Below are 22,252 nucleotides of genomic sequence, written 5' to 3' on the forward strand. Positions count from 1 at the left end.
GGGTGAAAATCCCTAAAATCTCAGTCAGTTTCCATACTGGCTTTTTATATTCTCTAATATGATGCTTAAACTATGTGGACACTGCATTTTGTTACCTCCAGAAATACTATTTTCAATGTAGGAATTTTTCAGGTGATCTCATCTCTTTGCAGCAGGCTTGGCACATGATATTTTCTGATAGAGTTTCAAGGTTAAGTGTAACTGATAGGTACTTCCTTGTATGTGGTAGGAAAAGAAGCTTGTCAGATATACAAGGGAAGGAGCCCAGCAGGGCTATGGCCAGCAAAGATTTAGAAGTAGCTTGTATGTACACAGTTTGTATGGTTTTATCACTGCTGTATCCTTAACTGGCTTATTCCTGCTGGCCTGCCTTCCTTCAAGCAGTTTGTGGCCAACACAAGCTGCTTCTCATTTAGCAGCTGCCATACCTATTGTGGATACTTATTTCTGTAGCCACAGTTGTGAACATTTTTATTGGTTGCTATCAGGAAGACTCTACACAGTATCCATCCTTGGATAACTTCAGTAAGTGAAAACATTTCTCTAGCATGATTCTAATCATAGAATCATAGAATCATAGAATTGGCTGGGTTGGAAGGGACCTCAGAGATCATCAAGTCCAACCCTTGACCCACTGCTGCGGTTGCTAGGCTATGGCACTAAGTGCCACATCCAGTCTCTTTTTAAATATCTCCAGGGACGGAGAGTCCACCACTTCACTGGGCAGCCCATTCCAATGCTTGATCACCCTCTCTGTAAAGAAATTCTTTCTAATATCTAACCTAAACTTCCCCTGGTACAACTTAAGACCATGCCCTCTTGTCTTGTTGAAAGTCATCTGGGAAAAGAGACCAACCCCCACTTGGCTACAACCTCCTTTCAGGTAGTTGTTGGGTCACTTTTCCATCAGAGCATGAAGCTCTCAGTGTAGAGCAGGCAGTGCCATCCTGGGAGCCATGATGTTTAGATGTGTGCCACAGGCAGGCACACGTGGCAGTCTGTCCCTCTAGTGAAAAAATACACAATTACACTGACTTATTTCACATCAAAAGTGAAAAAGGTTCTGTACTGGTGATGCTGCTGAAAATTGCAGTGTCAGCCTTAAGAGTGTGTGGCTCCAGGATCTTGGCAGGCTCATCAACTTATCTGGAAGTGAGCTCGGTACAGTAACAGAGACTCTGGCACTGTAAATTCAGGTTCTGGAAATTGTCACACAGAGACATACATCTTACACAAAACCATCTTGTGTCCTTCTTAATATTTGGAAAACTCCCAGCACAGTGTGGCTTTGTTAGTTTATACCAGATTAAATGATCAAATGAGAACTAAATGCAGATAACATAAAAGGAGGACAACTTGGTCGCTTTCAAGAGTCAGAACTACTAGGATCTGTTCCTATCTCTTTCAGGAAATTCCTGTGTGATGCAGTTAACAGAATTCACTTTGGTAAACCCTCCTGAAAAGTCAAGATAAAATACTGCAGAAGTATTGCCTGCCTTAGCATAGGTATCACCTAATGCATTCATGAATTTTAAACGGTGCACTGGTCCTCCAAGTCTGTGCCAAGGTTCTGTGTGTGTTTAGGAGAAAGCAGAAGATGTTTTCAAAGGCGCCCAAAGGTTGCTCCTTTCTTTTTACTCTTGGGGATGGATGCATAGACGCAGTTGGGCTTCTATCCCATCAGTATTTTCCAGGTGCATTGAATTCCACAGATAGAAACTACTTGAATGCACAAATGAACCCAGCCAGCAGTAACAGCTCTAGCAGCTATTGTAAGACTGTGGACTTGATTTTAGATGTTCACAAATTGCAACTGAAGAAAACAGAAGTTTATGCCTCCCTAAAGTTTACTTGGAATAGACAGTCTTTTTCTGCTGCTATTTAAAGTGCCAGTGTGATGGTAAGCTCTGTCAGACTTAATTTGGAAAATGTCCACAGTTTTTGATTAGAGAGCAGAATACTCAGGAAATCCTTTGCACCGTTATTAGAAGGGCGGAACTTGCAGTGTCAATTCTTGAGAGCAAAGCCAAATGACAGATTAAAAGCATTCAAAGCAGTGCATGCTTAATTCCATCTGCCAGTAACAGCTTCTTCATTACAAGGAAAAGGAGGGAAGGAAATACAAAGACAGCCTCAATATTACACCTATGTATTTGCAAGCTTATTTTCTGCAGTATATAATTGTAGTTATCAGTTTCAATTTATAATCCAGTAATTTGCTTAGAGAATGTAATTCCTGTTTTGTTTGACAAGAGCAGTAGGATTTCTCATGGGAGACTTAATCCTAAATGTTTTGGCTCAGTTTTAAAAGGGCATTTTGAAACTTGATTCTTGTAATGAATTTTGTACCTTTTTTTTCCAAATAGCTGCACAGTATTTAATCAGGCACACTTTGGTAAGAGTTGTGTGCAAGGGTGGCACTTTTGGGAAACACTCTGAGAACAGAGGGTAAGATGGTGCTGCAGTAGGCATTTATTTGGCATTTAATTAGCTGTCTGCCTTGGCAATCTCTGAACTTGTCTGAAATTCTCTGAGCTTGCCAATTGCATTTATTGTCCACTATTTCTGACTGACAAAAGGTGGGGAGAATACCAATTCTTTGTTTTACTTCTCCATTACTTTTGATACGATAAAAGTTCAAGGCTTTGAATTAGGGCCGACTGTACTTTTGTTATCCTAGAAAATTAATGGAAAACATTTAATGATTTTAACATGGACTGAAATTTGATGTGTTTCTGACAGAGCTTGTGTGAATTCCTGACCTCTGAGGTCAGTGAGTTTGCTTCCAATGTCTGGAGACCAGCAGGGCTTTTTCAGCAGGTGGAGTCTGCCTGTGTGTAGGTTGCCTATATCACGCTGTCCTTGGCACAGTGGTCATATGCTGTGAGAAATAATCTGAAGAAAGTAAAGGTCAGAACATGAAGGTTTAGTCTTGAGGCAAGAGGCAGCCTAAACTGAGGAAACAATGTTTCCAGTAGGAAAAAGTGGCATAAACATAGAAATGTTTGTTGCAAAGGCAAATAGAGAGAGGTGGTAATGAACCAAAGAGCCCTAAAAGCTGGATCCCCCACTTGACTGATGATTTTGCCATTTTAGAAATGCACAGAACTAAGAAAAATATGATGGTGTAAGTGCAGAGGTATTCAATGAAACAAGTTTAATAGAAAATAAATGTACTCAGTTATTTGTCCATGGGGCAATGTGCAACTAAGGTCTTAGGAATAATGCACCCAGTTGCACGGGCACTGCTTTTTTCTAAGAATTCTTCCAAAGTAAGTTGGGTGATACCGTGTAAATCTGGATGAATGTTTTATATAATTACAATCATGGCTCACATTGTTAAAGCCGTGCTGGATGCTGAGGGAGCACTGTACACTGGTTGCTGGTGGTACCCTGCCTGTAAGGGACAGAACAGGACCTTACCACTCCTCCTCCAGCACTTCTGGCAGCTCTTGTACACCACCTCTGCCCAGGCAGTGCTACCTCCAGCAGCACAGGCATGTATGGATGGAGCAGTTCTCCTCTGTGGCTCTGCTTCTGCTGGAATTTGGCACAGTAGCTCCTTGGAACAGCAGAAAAGCCAGATCAGATTTTTAAAATTAACACGGAAATACATGGTGAAGCTTCAAACAAACCACAGTCCCTCAGCTGAATTTAAGTTTGCCTCTATTCAAGTATGGAGATTCTACCACAACCTGAGCTTGCGGCTCAGGGTGCAACAATCTACACGTGTTGCCCAGATGAAAATGTAGCCATCAATACCAAAATTCATCTGACTGCTTCAACACTGCTCATATTTAATGTACACCAGATAGAACACAAAGCAATTTCCTCCATGTCGGTCATAATTCACAGAACTCTCCATGGTCCAGCAACATCTTTTTCAACTATTTGCTCAAAAGAGCAGGTGCACTGTGACAGAAGCAAATTATAAGTGAATTTCCAATTCGTAAAGAAGGGAATATTTATTTCTCTTTAAGTTAGGATGGTTTCCCCCAAGCAAGGAAAGGCTAATGATTCAAAATGAAATTTATCAATTTAATTGTTTCTCTATTTCATAAAAAGTTGTTTCTACTTTTTATTTTTAGTAAGAACATTTGAAGCATTCATATGTCATACCTGAAGTTTCAGAAGTTTTGAGTAATACAGGTTTCTTGATTCAGACAGTTTTCATTTTCTGTGTGTGACCTCTGAGTATTTAAGAATAAAGTAACTGGTTGTGGTGCATACTGATTCTGGAACTTGGAAGAAAACTTTGAAGTGCTGCCTCTTGGGCAAACTGGATGGAACAAATCTGATTTGCAGACTTGTGTTGGATTTCTGAAAACACTTAAGTAGTTTAAGACCTCGAGAACCATTGACTGGCAGGTCAATAAGATGTTTTTAATAATCCAGTCCGCAGTCAGTTATTTTGTAACATGTAAATTCTTCTGCAGCAAAGGTAAGCAAAGACTGCACTTACTGACTGCCCACACCAAATTACAGCTTAACCTTCAGATGGATTTTGCACAGAATCATTGGAGGTCATGCCTTTAGCAGTCCCATGGGGGACCAAGGAAAGGTCTGTTCCAGCAGGAATAAAATCTTAAAAGAAAAACTTAGTATTTAGACCACAAAAGTTTCAGTGGAAGTGGAGATTTGGGGGAAGACCTATATAATGTGTTTATGGACAGGAGTAATTTATCTTTGCCTTTGGATATTTATGTGCTTGCTGTGCTAGTCCCAAAGATTTAAGTTACTGACACAGCTTTGAGTTGAGGAATTTTTTCTTTTTTTTTTTTTTTCCGAGGACTCATTTTGCCTTTCTTTAGGCAGCCTGTTCAGGTATTTTCAGAAGGAAACAAGGCTTTCTGTGTGTGTAAGAAAGGCAGAAGAGCAGATTAGAAGATGTGAATGCCTTACTTTGGAGTCACAGCAACACAAAGCACAGAGAAAAGCTATGGAGTCACGGGCCATCTTTTATTAGTGTTATTACATAGCTACACTACTTTTTTTCACAAAGTAGAAGCTTAAAGTCATTACTAATAAAATCATTTCTTGGCAATAAGAGCACTAAAAGGTAAGCTACCCTTTGAATCTGTTGCAGCACAGACAAGGTTTATAGTTGCATAATGAGCTTATAGCTTGTACTCATTTTAATGTTATACCAGTGTGGAGACAGAAGAGATTCAGTATTCCTGGATGCTTAAATTTTTATTTTATTTAATTTTTTTGTTTGAACCGCTATTGTAAAAACCAGTGTGTTTTCTCTCCCTGAGCTGCTTTTCCTTCCCTGCTATCAACACTCAAAAAAATGAAGGTGTCACAGTAAGAGAAGTGCATCTGTACTGCCATGCTTTGACAGCTTTTCTATTTCTGCCCACGAATTCTTAAGCACATACTGTAAACACAGACATTTCTGTTTGCATTTTTCTCTCTTTCATAATATTGTTTATTTATAACACAAAATAAAAATTAATGCATCAGGTCTCCCTAGCATGCTTCCAGACTACCTGGTAAAATTTCAACTGAAGCAGGAGAAAACTTGTTGAGGAAAGCATTTTCCTCCAAACCCATTACAGCCTTTCCAGAAGGGGCTAAAATGAAGGTTGGAAACATGCCTCTCCATTCTCTTTCCTAACAGGAAATGTGATTTTGTTCCCAGTCTAACAAACCCATCTGATCTTTGTAATCCTACCAACTCTCATTTTTCTTTTTCTACTCCTGTAGTATTTTCTGCTCTTTGCTCAAATGATAGTCTGGAGGAGGAAATGAGTTTTGTTGGAACAGGAGGCCAGTCAGACATTCAGTAATGATGACTCTTGTGGCAGTAGCAGAGGCACATGGAGAGCAGGGGAAGCATGTGCTCATCTCTGAGAGCTCTCCTGGGCATCACACAGATGGAGAAATGCATTCTCTGGTACTGGCAGGGTTAACAGACTTATGAATGTGGGTGCTATGTTTTGTGGCTCAGTGCCACCAATGTAGCAGAGGTGTGTGTGTGTGTGTGTGTGTGTGTGTGTGTGCATATCTCTATGCAGGTATCAGCTGTGTGCATCTCTTCTCCAGCACTGATATTCGGTGCTGCTGGAAGAACAAGAACTCAGATCTAGGTGGTCAGTGATGTGCTATGTTGGCCCCTGGAAATCTGTCCACTTGGGGAAGATATTTTGGATCTGAAGATATACGTGGCTGATTTTGAATCAGTGCCTGTTTGTACCTTAATACATCAGAGTTTGTTCAGGAACAGTCAGTTCATCCTTGTGAAAACATCAGCCTTCTGTTGCTACCAAGGTCATTGTCAGCTTCAGTTATCTGGTGCCCTGGGACCAGTGAAGTCCTTAGGAGGTTTGCTTCTGTGTCTGTCCTTGTCTCCAGAATAGACATATAATAAATACCTGTTACTATTCTTAACACAAAGCAGATGTATTCTTTTGGGAAGTCCTTCAGCAACATGCAGTGTTAACACTGTTACGCTACATTGACAGCAAACGGGTAATTTGTTTTTTCTCTTTTTCCTGAGTATGTTGCATTTGTTAATGGTCTCTTACCGCTAAATGTTTAGATGCTAAAATATTGGTGGGAGAGTGGGGGCTTTTGTGTCCCTCACATGGTTAACAATAACCTTCCCAGAAGGTTACTCCACCTCTCTTTTAAATCCATCTGAAAGGGTCGAGAGTCCTGCTTTTTACTCCAAGTGCCCAGGGTTCAACCTGTCAGCAAGGGACTGCTTGTCACAGTGTTGCTGGAGCTGGGTTCAGTCTTCATAGAGAGTGAAAACGACATGAGTAGGTTTGGCAGGCAGCTTAGGACAGTCTCAGGAGAGTTCTGTACATCTGTACTACATCTGCCCTACCTGCAGCAGTGTTGCTGCTGGCAAGCACGCGTTGGGGAGATGTTAGGGCTGCGTATGACCTGGAAGCCTGAATGTCTCCAGCTTTGGTGGTTCAGATTCTTTGCTGTTCAACCAGAGTCCAGGCCAGCCTCAAAGAGCCATAATTGAGCCTTAATTAGAAAGCATAAAGTTAGCACACACAAATTCTCTTAATTGGGACACCACAGTGGATCCATTATCTCCTTTAAAGGGAAAGTAATTTATTCTGTGGGGCTTTGAATGTAGCATGTTTGCATGTGGTAGGAAGAATTCATAGGAAGGTGGCAAGTTTAAAATGGCAAAGTACAATATCATTTGAAGCAAATTCATAAAACATTCACTGCATTTCATTTTTTGTTTTGTTTTGTTTTTTTTTTTTTTTGTCTTTTTAGGGTTGCTTATTTGGTAAAAGACAAGAGAGTAACATTTCATGCCTCATCAACACCTGGTAAAACACAGCTTTACTTCTCAATACTGACCAAATGTGGCCATTAAGTAGAATATTTGATAATGCTGTCATGCTCAGGCAGCGGCTATTGTCAGTATCATAAACCAGAATTGCTTTCCTTGAGGAAAAGCCAATTAAGAGAATTCTGAATAGCAGTGAGTGCTCTCCTGTGCTCCTAATGCTGTTGCTCATTCAGTGGATTCCTTAGATGTCAGTTCAGGCCCTAAATTGGGCCTAACTTCTATGCAGATATCTTCACATTTCACGTATGTGAACACACATGAAAAACAAAATCATGCTTTTCCCCCCCCCTCCCTTTTTTTATTGAAACCTTGTAACTGCTCATTCAGATTTTGGGTTCAGATTCTGCCTTTGAAGGCCTATAATGCGAACTAACATACAGAGGATTGGAATGGAAGGAGAGTAATGGAAAAATGGCACTCATTTGTACACATCTCTCATGATAATTGAACATGGAAATGATTTACATTTTCATGTGAATTTTGACATGTAGATGGGCATGCCTGAAAGTTTGAAATCAAATATGGTAATGTATGCTGTAGTTCTGAGTAAGAGAAAGAATCAGTTGCATACACCCTTCCTGACCTTCACTGTGGATACCGCCAGATTTTTCTGCCTTCTGAAATGCTATTTTTTTTTTCAATTTCAAATGTGGCTTGATAGGAGAATGTGAGAGGTGGTAATGAGTGCAAAATTGACCTTTTATTCTGAATTTAAAACACATTTCCATCTCCTGCAAAATTCTCAGTTTTCTTATTACCAAAATCAACATTATCTGTCAACAATACAAAGGGTGAATGTGATTAACCACCCACTCACTTGGAACAAGTGGTATCTTGATTCATTTAATTTAGAACATCTAAAGCTGTCAGTGACTTGCCATCTGCTGAGGGTACCTGCTGTAGTCTGAAATGCCCTCTTAGCAACACATGGGTTGGCTTTTATAAGAGATACCAGGTTTCCTCATCTGTATTTTGAGAATGTGTTTGTGCAGATTTTACTCAGATAAAAACTGAGCAACGTAATTGCTTCTGAAGTTGTAAATTAATTGTTCCCCAAATCAAATCTGCAATGCCTCTGATGTAATTTGTGTCGATAATATAGTAAAAAGAGGTTACATGCCATCAATAATTGACTGCATATACCCAAATGAAGATCTTTTCGTTATGCAAATATTTCTGAAAGATGTGTATCCCATCTGCTTTTTCATTGTTTCTCAAAACATTTCTGAGTGGGCTCCAATATAAAATAAAACTAGAACAGGGAAGTCAAAATTTAGTATTTTGATTTTTACTTCAACTTTCGTGTGCCACTAGACTTTGTTGACAAAGCATAGTTGTTGCAACTGGATGTAGTTTTGATAGAGCAGAAGACTTGAGTTGTTCACCTTCCCTTGCATCTGGAGCTGTTGGTTTGGATGGCAGGTGAGGAATGGCTTATGGCATAGGAAAATGTTGAAGTTAGTTTTCTAAGCTGCATCTTTTATGCAGACAAATACAGAGAATCAGTTCTCAGCTTTATCAACCTGGCACCTTTCTTGGCCAATGCTATGAAAGCTCGTGATCTTACTGTAGTCTAATATCTATTCTACTTTGCATTTTATTTGACATTAAAAGCAAGCCTCAAAAGCAGGCTGAATTGGTAAAAGAATGTGCCAGCAATACAGGAAGAAATTATTGAATGCTCTCTGTAATGAACTGTGGGGGAAGTAAAAAACATGTTACTCTTAAATGGGAAATATAATGCCAGACACTGTATTAAAATTAAAGTAAACCATGAAATATAAGCAATAAAATGATGCAACACTGGCCGGTGATTTGTATGCTGTCTATAGCTTGGCACCAAGTGCTGCAAACACACCAAGCTGGCATTACCACGAAAGCTAACAGAAGTCTGTCTTGTAGCTACAATATGCTTTGTAGTAGAAGCTGAAATTTTTGAGGTTTAGGGGTTTCAAGCACAAATGGACAGCAGCCTACAGCCCCAGGGACCCAGCTCTCTTTGGTCTCCTCTTCCTCTTGTAAGACAACATATGAGACACCCAGAAAGTATTATTTTGGAAAATTACCCATGCTTGGAGTCTGGATCATATCTGTGTGGGGAGAGAGTTAAATTGCTTAGGTGAACACTTAAATTCCTTCTCTCATACCCTCAGTGCTGCATTTGACACCTTTTTATTTAATCAGTTTACAATGCCTCTCACGCACCATCTTTATTGCTTATCAAGTCATTAGAAATGGTTTAATCACAGTCTGATTATAGCTCTCCAAGGTCTTTGTGGTACCCTCAGATGTTTGGATGAACACAGGTTTGCAGTTTGGATGCTTTGTAGTGGACTGTAAGACCTTTAACATCAAATCAAGGTAGTTAATGCTGAAAAGTGGCTTTGCTTTTGAACCACTTTCTTTGAAAACCACTGTTTTCATTTCTAAAAGTGGTTTGCATGCCAGGCCTCTATTTTAGTGTCTAAATTTTTCACCCCAGGAGCAGTGGGGTTCTGGGCTTTACTATATGGAAGTACTACAGATCCCTCTTTTTGGCAGGTACCTTCACAGCACTCTTTCTTTTGGCTCCGTCAGTCTGAAATTGCTCTCTTTCTATACCTCGTGCCTTTGAGAGGCTGTTTTCATTTCAGTTGGATGTTTATATTGACTGTGTCAATTCTTGTTTAAAATTACCATTGTGTGTGGTTTGCAAGGCAGCCACTTCCCTTACAGGTCTTAAGTTAAAGTGGCAATGACAGGGCTAGTAAGGCTCAATACCTGAACCTCCTGAAGAAATTAAAATTCTCATTCCATTCAGCTATTTTTTTCTGCTTTGAATAAATTAAACTGCACACCCTTTTGGCGAGGACAAAAAAAAAGACCAGAACACAGAGAAAATGGAAAATACTCATCAAGGGCACAGAATTCATTACAAAAATCATCACCAAAATAAAAACGTGAGAGTAAGATAACATGACAGCATGCAACTCTGGAAAAATATTCAATATTCTTGCAAGTATAAATTGTTAATATTGAAATGAGTAACACAAGGTACATAATTCGCATGGTAAATAACTGGAGAACTGGAGCCAGAAATGTTCTCTGTGCCTCTGTTCCAAAATTTTTACTACTTATAATTCAGTACATGAACCTTTTAATTCAGTTTCAATAAATTGCTTACGAGCCCCTTGAAAGCTGGTCCAATTTAACAATATTAGATGACAAGAACTTTCATAAAAATTAGCTTCATTATATTTCCTCATTAGTGAAGGCATGTCAGACATAAGGAATGCCACAATTGCTCTGTAGGAATACTTTATATTTGTTTTTTAATTAAGATATTTTAAAAATTAGTTCCTTGTGAAAGTTCATTGGTGACAGTTATTGAGAAGTTATTTAGGGCAGATGTGTTATCTTTTGTCCATTATTGGAGTAATTTACTGAACTATGAAGGCCTTAAACTTTGTTCAGGGATTTGCAGTTTAAGTAATCTGGTTTTATTTGGGATATTTCAGGCTTATAGTAAGGTCTTTGATCTGGATTTTGTTAGTGATAGTGTTTTTACTGTAACTCCCTAGATGGAAACATCTTTGTAGTCATATATGCTTTCTTCCACCATGGTACACCAGTGTTACCAATGGAGAAAACCCTAATGTTGTCTGTTTTTTAAATGCCATGAATTACCAGTTACAATTAAAAATAATCCAGGTTTAAACTGTGATACAGTCAGTAAATAGATTTTGTATTTTCAGAGGAGACTGAAACAAATATAAATGTCTAATTTTGGAAATTTTGCATGCCTTTGGAACTTTGAGCTTTAGTCTTGGAAGATAAATTTGCCTTGGTGGCTATTGCTTACTCAAACTCCCTTTTAGCAGCTCCTCTCTATTCTTTTCTTTTGAGCCATTTTCCAATTAACGTGTAATATTGCCGTGATAACTGATCAATATTTTGTTTAATATTAAAAAAAAACACAAACGAAACCAAAGTCACAAAAAGCCTCCCAAACCCCAAAACCAAACCATTGTCTTTTTTTTTTTTTCATGGGTAGCACATATGTCAAGCTTTCTAAGTTTCTATTCATCTTCCCCTCCTCTTCTTGCTCTTGTCAGGGACCTGCTTTGGCAGAGAGGCACAAGGTGCCATGAGGCAGGAACAAAGCCTGGGAGAGGGAGATGGGAGTCAACAGATGAGTGAGAGAAAAGAGACTGTCAACCCCACCTAATAATAATACTGCTTTTTGTACCATCAAGCTTCACTTGCAGTGAAAATCCTTTGTTGTTTTGGATGAGTATAAAAACTTAGCTCTCTATGTGAAATCTGCTTTTTTTCCCTTCCTGAAAAATGTCAACATTTCCATCAGTCAAAAAAGCAGCTCAACAGATCTTTTAGTCCCTGGTGTCTCTGGTCTTCCCAGTTATTTACTGCTACATCTCCTCCTTGAATTATTGGCTCACTACTTGTGCATACATCCCTTGAAATATAAATTTTAATCTGTATAATTAGAAAAAGAAATCTAGAACTCTTCAGAGCAGTCTATTCCATTTAGTTTAATTTTATTTCTAACTGTTCCTGGCCCAGCCTTTACTGACATTTATAACATCCTTTTACTTTTGTACTGAGTACCTTTGCAGTTGACCCAGCAGGGATAAATATCACCCTATAGGGATCCAAGCAGATATGAATTTTCATTACTCCTTTGAGAATATAAGATTGACAAGGGTTACTTCTCCAAAGAAAATCTGTTATTCAATTTCTGAAGCAAAGCACTCCTCTTGACTCAGGTTCAAACCAAAGAATTAATCAGCAAGAAAGGAATGAAATTACTGGACCTTGCTCTTCTGTTCTGGAATTCTCTCTTTCCTTTCTGACTGAGTAGGAGAAGATGGGAAGACAGGATGCACCAGCATAATGCTCAGTAGAGACAAGGTGCTTGAAAGATTCAACAGAATATCTTAATGCATCCTGGCAGTATTAATTTAGTATTAATTCAGTTCTAAGTAAGGTATTACTCTAACACACACTTGTTTGAGATTCTAGATGTTTCTTGACAAAAAGAGAAGTAATGCAGGAAGGAGCATCAGGAGGAAGACTTTCAGTGGGACATAAGTGTACCTCACCTGCTGCTCTGGTAATTTTTTTATGCTCAGCAGCCTCACAAATTTCAGTGGCATTTGAGAAGCTCTGTTATGAAGCTGAACTCAGGGAATGAAAAGGTCGATCAGAGTTTATGTTGAAACCTTGCAGATGTGAATTGCTGCGGGAAAATTTGGGCTAGTTGAGTTCACTTACACTGGATTCCACTGTGACTCCAGGTATTGTCACAAAATGACAACTTCCATGGAAGCAACTTCCATTAGCAACTTCCATGGACTGAAATGGAGCATTCAAACATAAGCAACTTGGAAAATCAGTTTGATTTCAAAGCAACATAAATAGGGATTAAGGTATATAATTTTCCTGTCTGTAGGCTTAGATTTTCAAGGGGCTTTATAAAGCTAAGAATATGTGCAAGATCTCTCTTTTATCATAAGTATATTTCCTTACAGCATGTTTCCTCTATGATCTCTAGAAACAGTTCTATTTTTAGGTGTGTTATTTAAAGTGTTATACTGATGGCACATTCAAGCATTGCTAAAAACCTCTTAAAATGCTTCAATAAAAATGATATTAAAGCATTTTTTTGCTTAGTAGCAGCTAGAAATAACTGAAATAAGAAGCCATTAAGAAGCTAGTCACACTTCTTTAAAATTGATACTAAGCTGTCCATAACACATTCTGAACAAAATAATACTTTTTTATTTGTCCATTAAGGAATGTGCCTTAAGGAGAATGGATTTTATTGTAGTAAACTAAAATGGCTATGCACAGAATAAATACGTGATTAAACAAGAGCTATATACCATGGAGTGTGAACTGTTCAAATAACATGAATGGCTCAGTTGTTGTCCACATGAATATCTGAGTAGGAACCTGTACTTAGAAATGTTTTGCTGATATGTAGACCTCTAAGAGAGAAATGGAAGTACTGGATTACAAGAAAATGAATATTTGACATACATTTCATAGTTATCTTCCATAGTTGTCTTTCAATTCTTTCCTCACTGATGCTTGTTATCAGTAGTAATGCAGACTGCTCAGTACTGACACGCTGCTGCACACAAGGTGCATGTCTATTAAGACTGCAAACACAAAGCAAGACAAGAAGGAGCTTTTTCTACATGTCTCAGTGTCATTGCAGTGATGATATGACACCATTGTATACTGCAAGTGCTGTGAAGTTTTTAAAATTGGAATTTAGATATATCAAGGTGCTTTACTGAATTCAGATGGCAGGTGCTGCTGCTCTAGTAACTCCTCGGATGGACAGTCTGTGTTATGTACTCTTCTGTCCCTCTTGTATGGTTACCTTCTTACAGTGCCTTTTTCTCCACCCTCAGGCCCAATGTTTCTTTCAGTTTTGTCTTTGTGAAAGTAGGCGATTGCTCAGCCTAGCACATACATCTCTGACCTTAGGAACATTTAGTAATAGTGATTTACCATTGACTTTTCCATGAGCATAGGATTACAACACACAGGCTTTAGAAATCCCCCTAAATTACTTTACATCCTGGCTAGCACAAGAATGTAAGACTACACTGGCCAAATTAAGTCTGTGTGTTGTAGAAACTTACTATCAGGAGGTAGGGATTTACTGTAGGAGTGCTCCCCATGACAGATTTGGACACTGTAATGCTGCTGACATCCTGAAGATGTTCTCAGAACAGCATGGTGCAGAGCTTCCACAGCCAAAGAAGTTTTGATGTTAGCTTATAATTCTAAGTCAAAAGACATACAACATGAGGTACTGCTTGCTCTGCATGAGAAACCTAATTACTACCCTGTTCCTTGCCCCACAATGGAGAGGTCAAATATAAAGCTCCAAACAATTTGGGCTTGTTTCCCCAGACTTAGAAGGACTCTTGCATTTAAATCTTGTTGCAAGTGTGCTCAAACATCTAGTAAATCCTTCAGAAGTCTATTATGTAGGAAGTTGTATTTTATTTGAGGCAACTGTAGAGAGGTAGGGCCTTCCTTCATTTCCCTTCCCAGGCTCAGATGTTACACTTTGCTTTGACAAACATTAAGTAAATATTTGGTTTTCTTTCAAATGCAGCTTTGGTTTAGACCCAGAGCAGGTAGTGACAGCCACTCGCATCAGGCTGCATCATGTGGGACATGGTGCAGTACCCATCCTGCTGTTTCTCTGCTCTAATAAATGAGGAACCTGAGAGTAAATTACAGCTTGTGGTGCATGATCACGGACATTGTAAGTGGCTGCACCACAGTTGTCTTAGCAACAGCCACATCCCCCAAGCTAAAGAACAGCTTATTAACTCACAAATGGAAAAAAGAAACATTGATGCTTTGTCTCCTCATGGAAAAATACATGCACATTGTATTAAGTTTTCTCGTCTTCATAAGAAATAATTTATAGGGAAAGCTTGTATTAAATACATGTTTTCTCTTTACATGGCTGACTTGCATTCTCTCATATACTATGGGCCCCTGTAACCAAGAGGACATGCACACAATAAACATGCACAAACCAAAGTGCCCTTCTGTTATTTTGTCTGAACAGGGATGTGTTCTGTACATATGAAAAAAAATTTGCTCAAAACCTGATGAATTGTCCCAGAGGGGGCTTGTCAGGACTGGCCTCATCCATAGGCAGTGGATACAAAGGAACTGTTGCTGGCTTTGGATCAGATACGCATGCATAAAATGAGCTTCTAGAAGCTGTTCCTTGTGAGTGAGAGCCATTGAAATGAAATAATTGATACAGGCACCAAAACTTGAATTATTCAGTTGCTTTTATAATGCATGTTTTTAAATGCATGGATTATGTGAGGCTGGCAGTATGAATTGGGCTTGTGGGATGTAACTCTGATACAGCAATGTCTGTTTGCTCTGCTTTTATCCTGGGCTGAAAGGAGAGTGATTACTGTATCATGATTGGATAATTTTCAAAGATTTTCCTGGGGATTATTAGTTTTACTGTTCTAATAAACACATAATTAAACAATGACTGTGTATTATTGGGTTCTAGTCTGCTTTGTACACAATGGATTTACAGCGTGTCAGTAAATATTGAAACTCTGATGCGGTAATTAAGATGTACATAAGCATTCTCTGCGAGGGGAGATGAGAGGTTTTTACTGTGAGGCTCAGCTGGAGTATTGCAGTGGTAAGAAAGTATCTCAATGTGAGGAGGAAACACCAGGTAGTTTGTACCTTTCTCCCCCATGCTACCTGTTTTTTGCCTATAGTTCGGCATTAAATGTAGCACAGTCTGCACTTCGAGGGAACAGAAGTTGTTCTCACAGCCTAGGACAGCACTCCCTGACATAAGCCAAGGCAAATGAACATCTAATCTGCAATCTAAGAGGCAACCCTGAAGCAGAAGAACATATTTGGGAGCTCTTTTCCTCTACTAAACTTTAACAGCTCTATTCAATTTGACGTGCCCTGAATTGCCAACTGCATTCCACCAAGGGACCTGAGCTGAGATGTTCAAACCTGACATTTGATTAAAAGCACAGCAGACATTATGTGAAGTGGTGAACCTTTTCCAGGAAAAAAAAAATCTTAAAACATATTAAATTATCAATCAAACAAATTGCAGTTAAGATGCCATATTTTATGAATGTTTTGTGAAACTTACTCATAAAAAATACAGCTCTTGACAGACCTAATACATTCAGGTTAGTTCATTTTAAGTACTAATCAGCCTTGCACAGGGCACACCATTACAATTTTCTCAGCTGGGGCAAACAGTTAAGTGGTACACTGAGTATTGCAGTTTCCTTTAGATTATTTAGTTTCCCATGATATAAACTTTTCCTGAGAAAGACTAGAGAAATGGGCCCCAGCAATGTAAAATGATGCAGACAGCCTTTATCAGTGCATCATTTATCCTGCAGTTGTAATGAATCTCCCTTTTGTGGCTACATGGAGAGAATGACTGAACTCCAACACACTTTTGAGTGCATAGGATTCAGAGATGCTCCATTGATTTCCACAGGGGACAACTCCAACAAGATGGAAAGGTATTGAGTAAAGAAGGGCATAGGGCAGAAGCATAATATTTATATTTGCCAAAATCTATGTAGTCTTTCCCTGCTTTTGTCACTTATATGCACTTGCTTGTTTTAAAAACTTAGTTTTATGTGGGAAAAAACCCTTATACAAGTGTCCTGTGTGTCATATGTATTCTGCCTCTAACACCTGTTAAACCCATTGGCCAATATAAAGTAAAAGGAGCAGAAGGGGTCTCAGTAATAGTTACACTTTTACCAGCTTCACTGAAGTGGGTTAAAAAGCCCTGTAAATGCCCCCTCCAAGGGAAGGTGGCGGGTGAGCTTTCATGCTAGGTAGTGTGCAAGAATTTGCAAGGAAAAAAGACTTATAAATATCCCAGCTGTTAGAAAAGCTTCATCCTGATCAGCTCAGTTCTTCAGTCAACCATGACACACAAGTCTGTAGGAAATGAGGGTTTCATTAATCTTGGTGCTCACAAAACTGCTTCTTACGCAACTGCTGTTATCTAAGACCAGTCTGAATAGACCACTACTGAGAGACTGTGATAGAAGCACCTATTATGTATTCAGGGAAATTATATTGCTTTAATTAAATATTATCTTTGGAGATTTTTTTTTTAATAAGAGATAAGCACTAGAGGTCTTTTAATTTACCTTTGTAATCAATGATGTCCAGAAAGATACCATTCCCAATAAGCAAGGGCTTAACTATGTTGTCTCAATGATCCCTTTGTGCTGTTGATGTGAGTTCATTGCCATTTGTCATGTTTTCCAGAATCTAGAATCTAAAATTAGATTTTGAACTGTTATCTGGTAATTATTGCATGCAGTTTAGTTATTTTACTTCAGTTAATATATGGGTGTGCTCTTGTTTCTGAAGTACTACCTCTTGCTGATAGCCTGTTCATTATCAAACATGTGAAAGAGAAATTAGTCTGGTGGGTGGAGAATGAGAAAGTAAATAGTAAGGAAAACTAAACAGTACTTACATTTATGTAACTTTGATTTCTGAATTGTGCTACAGTAACATCTACCCAACTAACCAGACTTTTTTCTAAGACTTCCCCCTAAAACTGTAACATCAGCATTATAAGATAATTTAGCTGTTATGTTTGTCAAATTAATATGCTTTAGATATTATTTTGAAGGTAGTGCTTTGCAAAGTCCATGAAACAAATTATTATGCTAAAAATGTGAGTTATATGCTACTAGTAGTACTAGATTTGGTTCCTGGAATTTTGCCACAGTTCCTTCTATAATATTGCTTTCCTGGGAACTGAATAATTTGGCACCTGATTGCACTAATTACTGTTGAACTTTAGAACCTTTAATGCAGTGAAAATTCAAATATTTAAAATGCACTGATATTTGCAGGATGAAAAGATGGAATTTGCACAGAAATATGATAACCAATTTCTTTCTGTAATAATGCCAACACCTTTGAGTTAACTCAGTTCAGTAGGAAATGTAAAGAGCCGACACAAGAATGTTTTGACTGTGATCAATAATACCATGGTGCTATGAGAGGTTTTCTGCTCTTGCTCATCCTTGTTATGGGAGGGAAGAAAGAAGTAATCAGCTGATGAATCAGTTTATAAATATCCAGTATACATGTTGACCTATTTAAAGGACTGTAAATGGAGATTATTGTTATGTCTAAAGGTAAGTTTTCATCCCTATCAGTACTACAGAGCATTATTTTCCATTCCCTAATTCCTAACAAGTATGAAGGAAAACCTGAGGTTTAATATCATTAACAACTGTGAACTTCCTAGTCAGTGTGGTATTTTCAAACATACTGTTTATGTAGGAAAGGTATTAGATGTCTAAGTCATTTAGTATTCAGCTGCCATCTCCCATTACATGTTTACCTTTTGAACTATGGCTGGGAAGTCTTATTTTGCTTTATGAGCCTCAGTTAGGAGAATATTCTGTTAGAGGCCAAAGTAGACACTGAGAGGAAGAGAACCAGAAAAGAATTTGGTTTCCTCAATAGGAAGCATAGAGAACGGTGTTCCTAAGAATCTGATCTGTAACTGGAGCTCTAGATAAACTTTCTCTGACCTATTTTAGTTATTCTTCACAATGTGTCACTGAAATTGCTTTTTTACTTGCCCTTCTGAGTGTGACTTAGTGGCCCAGATCCCTTAATTCTCACGGAAAACAGTCTAAATACTTTTGTCTGTCACACAAAGATGTCTAGCACATCTCTGAATATTAATTCTCTCTCTAGCACACACAAAAGCTATCTTCCATGGATTTTGATTTTGCTTTGAAGCCTCTAGGAATGTTACCAGGGATTATATCTACCTTAATGGATTTCTGCTTTAATCCTCTGAATGAACTATTTGCAGGAGGCTCATCTGCTGTGTTTTTTTCCAAACTTTACTTCTGTTTGTACTTGTCCTTCTTATAAAATAACTGGAATGGTCCCAGATCTTACCTGCATATTGCATGAACAACAGGTCATCATTTTGTGACAAAAAAGCCTAAGTAATTTGCGAAGATTTCCTTGTCACATAAACCCAAACTTTTCCCAGAACTGCTGGCATCAGCACTACTTCTAGGTGAAACCATGAACAAGAAATGGTGGCAGTCAAAATTAAAACTGGGCACAAGGTGCCATCCTTCCTTAGCTTGAAACTCATGAACCTGAGAGAAAAGCCACTACAGCACCAGTGCAGGAGAGGAATAGGGCTGAACAGCATTTATGGTTCTGAGTACAGCTAAATAAGACCTTATATTGAAGAAAAGTCCTTCACCCAGGCTTGTGCTGAGTAAGTGTTTGTGTACTGAAACATTCCAAATACATATAAGTAATTGCTAATGCAGTATAGATTATGCTGACATAGTGCTGTTTCTGGAATACATCTCCAAGAGAAAAGTCTACAGAAAAATTATGAGATTTAATGAGTGAGCTGTGCCAGATGCATACTGTAAAGCTGTTTGCCTACCGTGCATATGTAGCTTTATCCTAATCACTTATTCATAAAAAATATGCATAAGTATTTTCTTCCAACATCACAAATAATAGCATGCATTCACATAAAGACTGATGAAATCAGGCATTAAAAGTCATTCAGCTGTCAGACAGGTATTTTGTTTTGGGTTTTTTTTCAGAGCAATTCCTTAAGAAATATTTATGATGTTTCACAACAACAACAACAAAAAAAATGAATCGAGGATCTCATCAAATCTGCACCAGTTCCTGCTTTGGTGAACATTTCAGGTGTGCCAGGTGCCATGGCCTAAAGGGATTCATGGGGCACTTGCACTCTCACCAGTGTTATCACCACCACTCTTATTGTTTAATATCAAATTTTTGCAGGACATCTGTTTTTAGCACTGATGATAAGGAGAATCTTAGGTATTTTTAGATGCATCTAATGGTCAAATTTAGTATTTGATCATGCTAATTACATATTACTGACTTTCTGCCACCTTCTAACAATCCGGAGGGTCTGACTATCGTTACTCTTAGACTTGATGCTCTGTCACTTTTTCTTTGACTTCCCAAGCTAGGCTAATTGGATGGCTATGAAGAATGTGGGGAGTATTTTGGCTTTTGAAAATGTTCTCCTTTTCAGGCTGCTTTCCAACCTTTTCTCCCCTGCTTAATGACCCATTCAAAAAATTTCCAATGAAATTCTCAGACTAGATTTACATAAGATCATTAGAGTATTCCAGCTCCTTTACTTTAAAATATTCATGGCAGTCTCACATTGCTGGCTTCACAGAACCAATTTCAGGCAAAACTCCCATCAGCTTCACTGAGTAAGGATGGCAGGGTAGGGCTCTAATTGTCAAAAGCTCAAAAGCTTCAGCTTTGGTAGATGTACTCCATGTCAAGTACCAATTCAGGTAGTGCTTCATTGTGCATTCTGCTCACTCTGTGGAGTTGGGGAGAGACAGGTTAGGTGCTTTTATTACTTCTCAGTCTTTGAAAACAAATTGCAAGAACTTGCTGACTTAAATCTCAGCCTATACAGGCTTCTCTGTATATCACATGTGTGTAAAACTTCACTAGATTTCCAGCTTGAAAAGTAAAGCACTCTGTGCATCATTGCATTAAAAATTCTGTGCAGAGTTGTAGCTTACTGGTCCAGTATAATGTTTGATTTGGACAACTTTAGAATGGCAAGAGATGCTGTACTGTAAAAGGGTGGCTTGATTTGTCCACAAAACTGGTAGGAAATGCTTATATGAGGCACATCTTATCTTAACCAGGGAAGTTTTTTTCAGCAACATTATCAACAGTTTCTTCAGGAGGCAGCATGGGAACATCATCTCAGTCCACAGTCCGATAGGGAGCAGAGCACGCTTGAGGCCTGGGGCTCACTGAAGGGACAGAGCAGCAAAACAGAAGCATCACTTGAAATTCCTGCTTTTGCCAGTAAAACTTATGTGTAGCTACTACACTTGACATGCACAGTGGCTGCAGCAGCCACCTGTAGCAGCCAGAGCCCCCAGTTCCTTGTTTTCAGCTTCTCCCAGTGTTTATGCCCAGTGAGTCCAGAGCCAGAAATATTTTGCTCAGTATTGTTCAGTCCTTCTTCTTCTGCTATTCCTTGCTCGAGGAACAACTCAAGATGCAAATTTAAGTCTCAGGAGAACAGTATGATATAAAATGTCCTACCATCTTAAAAATTTATTACTGAAACAACTGTGCTCAGATATATTTTTTAAAATGGAAATGAATAATTTAAGACTGTTTAAAATATATGAATATAACTTTAAATTAATCAGGTTTTTGTGTACATTGCTTGGCAAATAAAATATGTCTCAAGGGGTTTTGTTTTGTCAACAAAACTTGCCTCCCATTTCTTTTTTTTTTATTACAGAAGCAACTTTTGAAAAGGCTTTTAATAACCTTTCCATAAAACTGAAGCATGCTCTTCATCCTGCCAAATGCATTTCTTGCCTGCATTTCCAAGCAAACAGATACTGTTAGCCACACCAAAGGCAGATGAAGGAGAGTCTGTCTCAGCAGTTACCTGAGAGAGAGGTTCAGGGAGGGCAAATACAGCCAGCCTTGCTGCCTCTCCCTCTGGCTGTCTCCTGGTGATTGGGGAGCCACTCTGCATGTAAGGGAGAAGATGGTGGCAACTGGGAGAAGCTGGGGAGGGTGGGTAGGTGTTGAGTGAGTGGAAGTGGGGAGTGGCCGGAGTTGAGTTGCATGAATGAATAAGCAATTGGAGGCAGAACAGGGAGATTTGGAAATGAGTGCAATATCATTTCTGTATAGTATTTGGTCATGGACTTTTTACAAGGGCACATAGTACTAGGACAAGGGGTAATGTTTTTAAGCTGGAAGAGGGTGCATTTAGGCTAGACATTAAGAAGAAATTATTTCATGTGAGATAGTGGAACAGGTTGCCCAGGGAAGTTGTGGATGCGTCATCCATGGATGTCTTCAAGGTCAGACTGGATGGGGCTTTGAGCAGCCTGGTCTAATGGGAAATGTTCCTGCCCAAGCAGGGGGGTGGAATCAGATGATCTTTAAGGTCTCTTCCAACCAAAACCATTGTGTGATTTTATTTGTGGCTAAAGAGTTGACAAAAAGCCCTAAATAGTTGACAAAAGATGTTTTAATGTCTGTAGTAATGGATTATATGTAGTTGATCAGTCAGAAACTCAGCTTCTGAAGTTCATAAATGAGGTTGTTGGATCAGCTGAATGCAGGAGTTGCTATAAATGAGTAGAAGAGGTATTTCTGATGATATCTGCATATAATCTGGTATTTAGATGAAAGCAAAATGATCTTATCTATAGATCAGGTAGAAAATTATTAACTGTCACTTATGTGACCTGGTTATTGCTGGGACACCCCATCTTTTGTTACTGTTCACACAAGGTCTGACATTTT

The 22,252-nt window shown here is 38.7% G+C and overlaps 1 protein-coding gene and 1 long non-coding RNA gene across 2 annotated transcripts in view; one reads left to right on the plus strand and one right to left on the minus strand.

Moving 5' to 3' along the window:
* Nucleotides 1-22,252, plus strand: part of LOC139802022 (uncharacterized) — a 136,788-nt gene that overhangs the window by 78,252 nt on the left and 36,284 nt on the right. The gene's annotated exons all lie outside the window — the stretch shown is intronic.
* Nucleotides 1-22,252, minus strand: part of CHST8 (carbohydrate sulfotransferase 8) — a 112,152-nt gene that overhangs the window by 54,360 nt on the left and 35,540 nt on the right. The window lies entirely within an intron of this gene.

Source organism: Heliangelus exortis, chromosome 13 (assembly GCF_036169615.1).
Source record: "Heliangelus exortis chromosome 13, bHelExo1.hap1, whole genome shotgun sequence".
NCBI lineage: Eukaryota > Metazoa > Chordata > Aves > Apodiformes > Trochilidae > Heliangelus > Heliangelus exortis.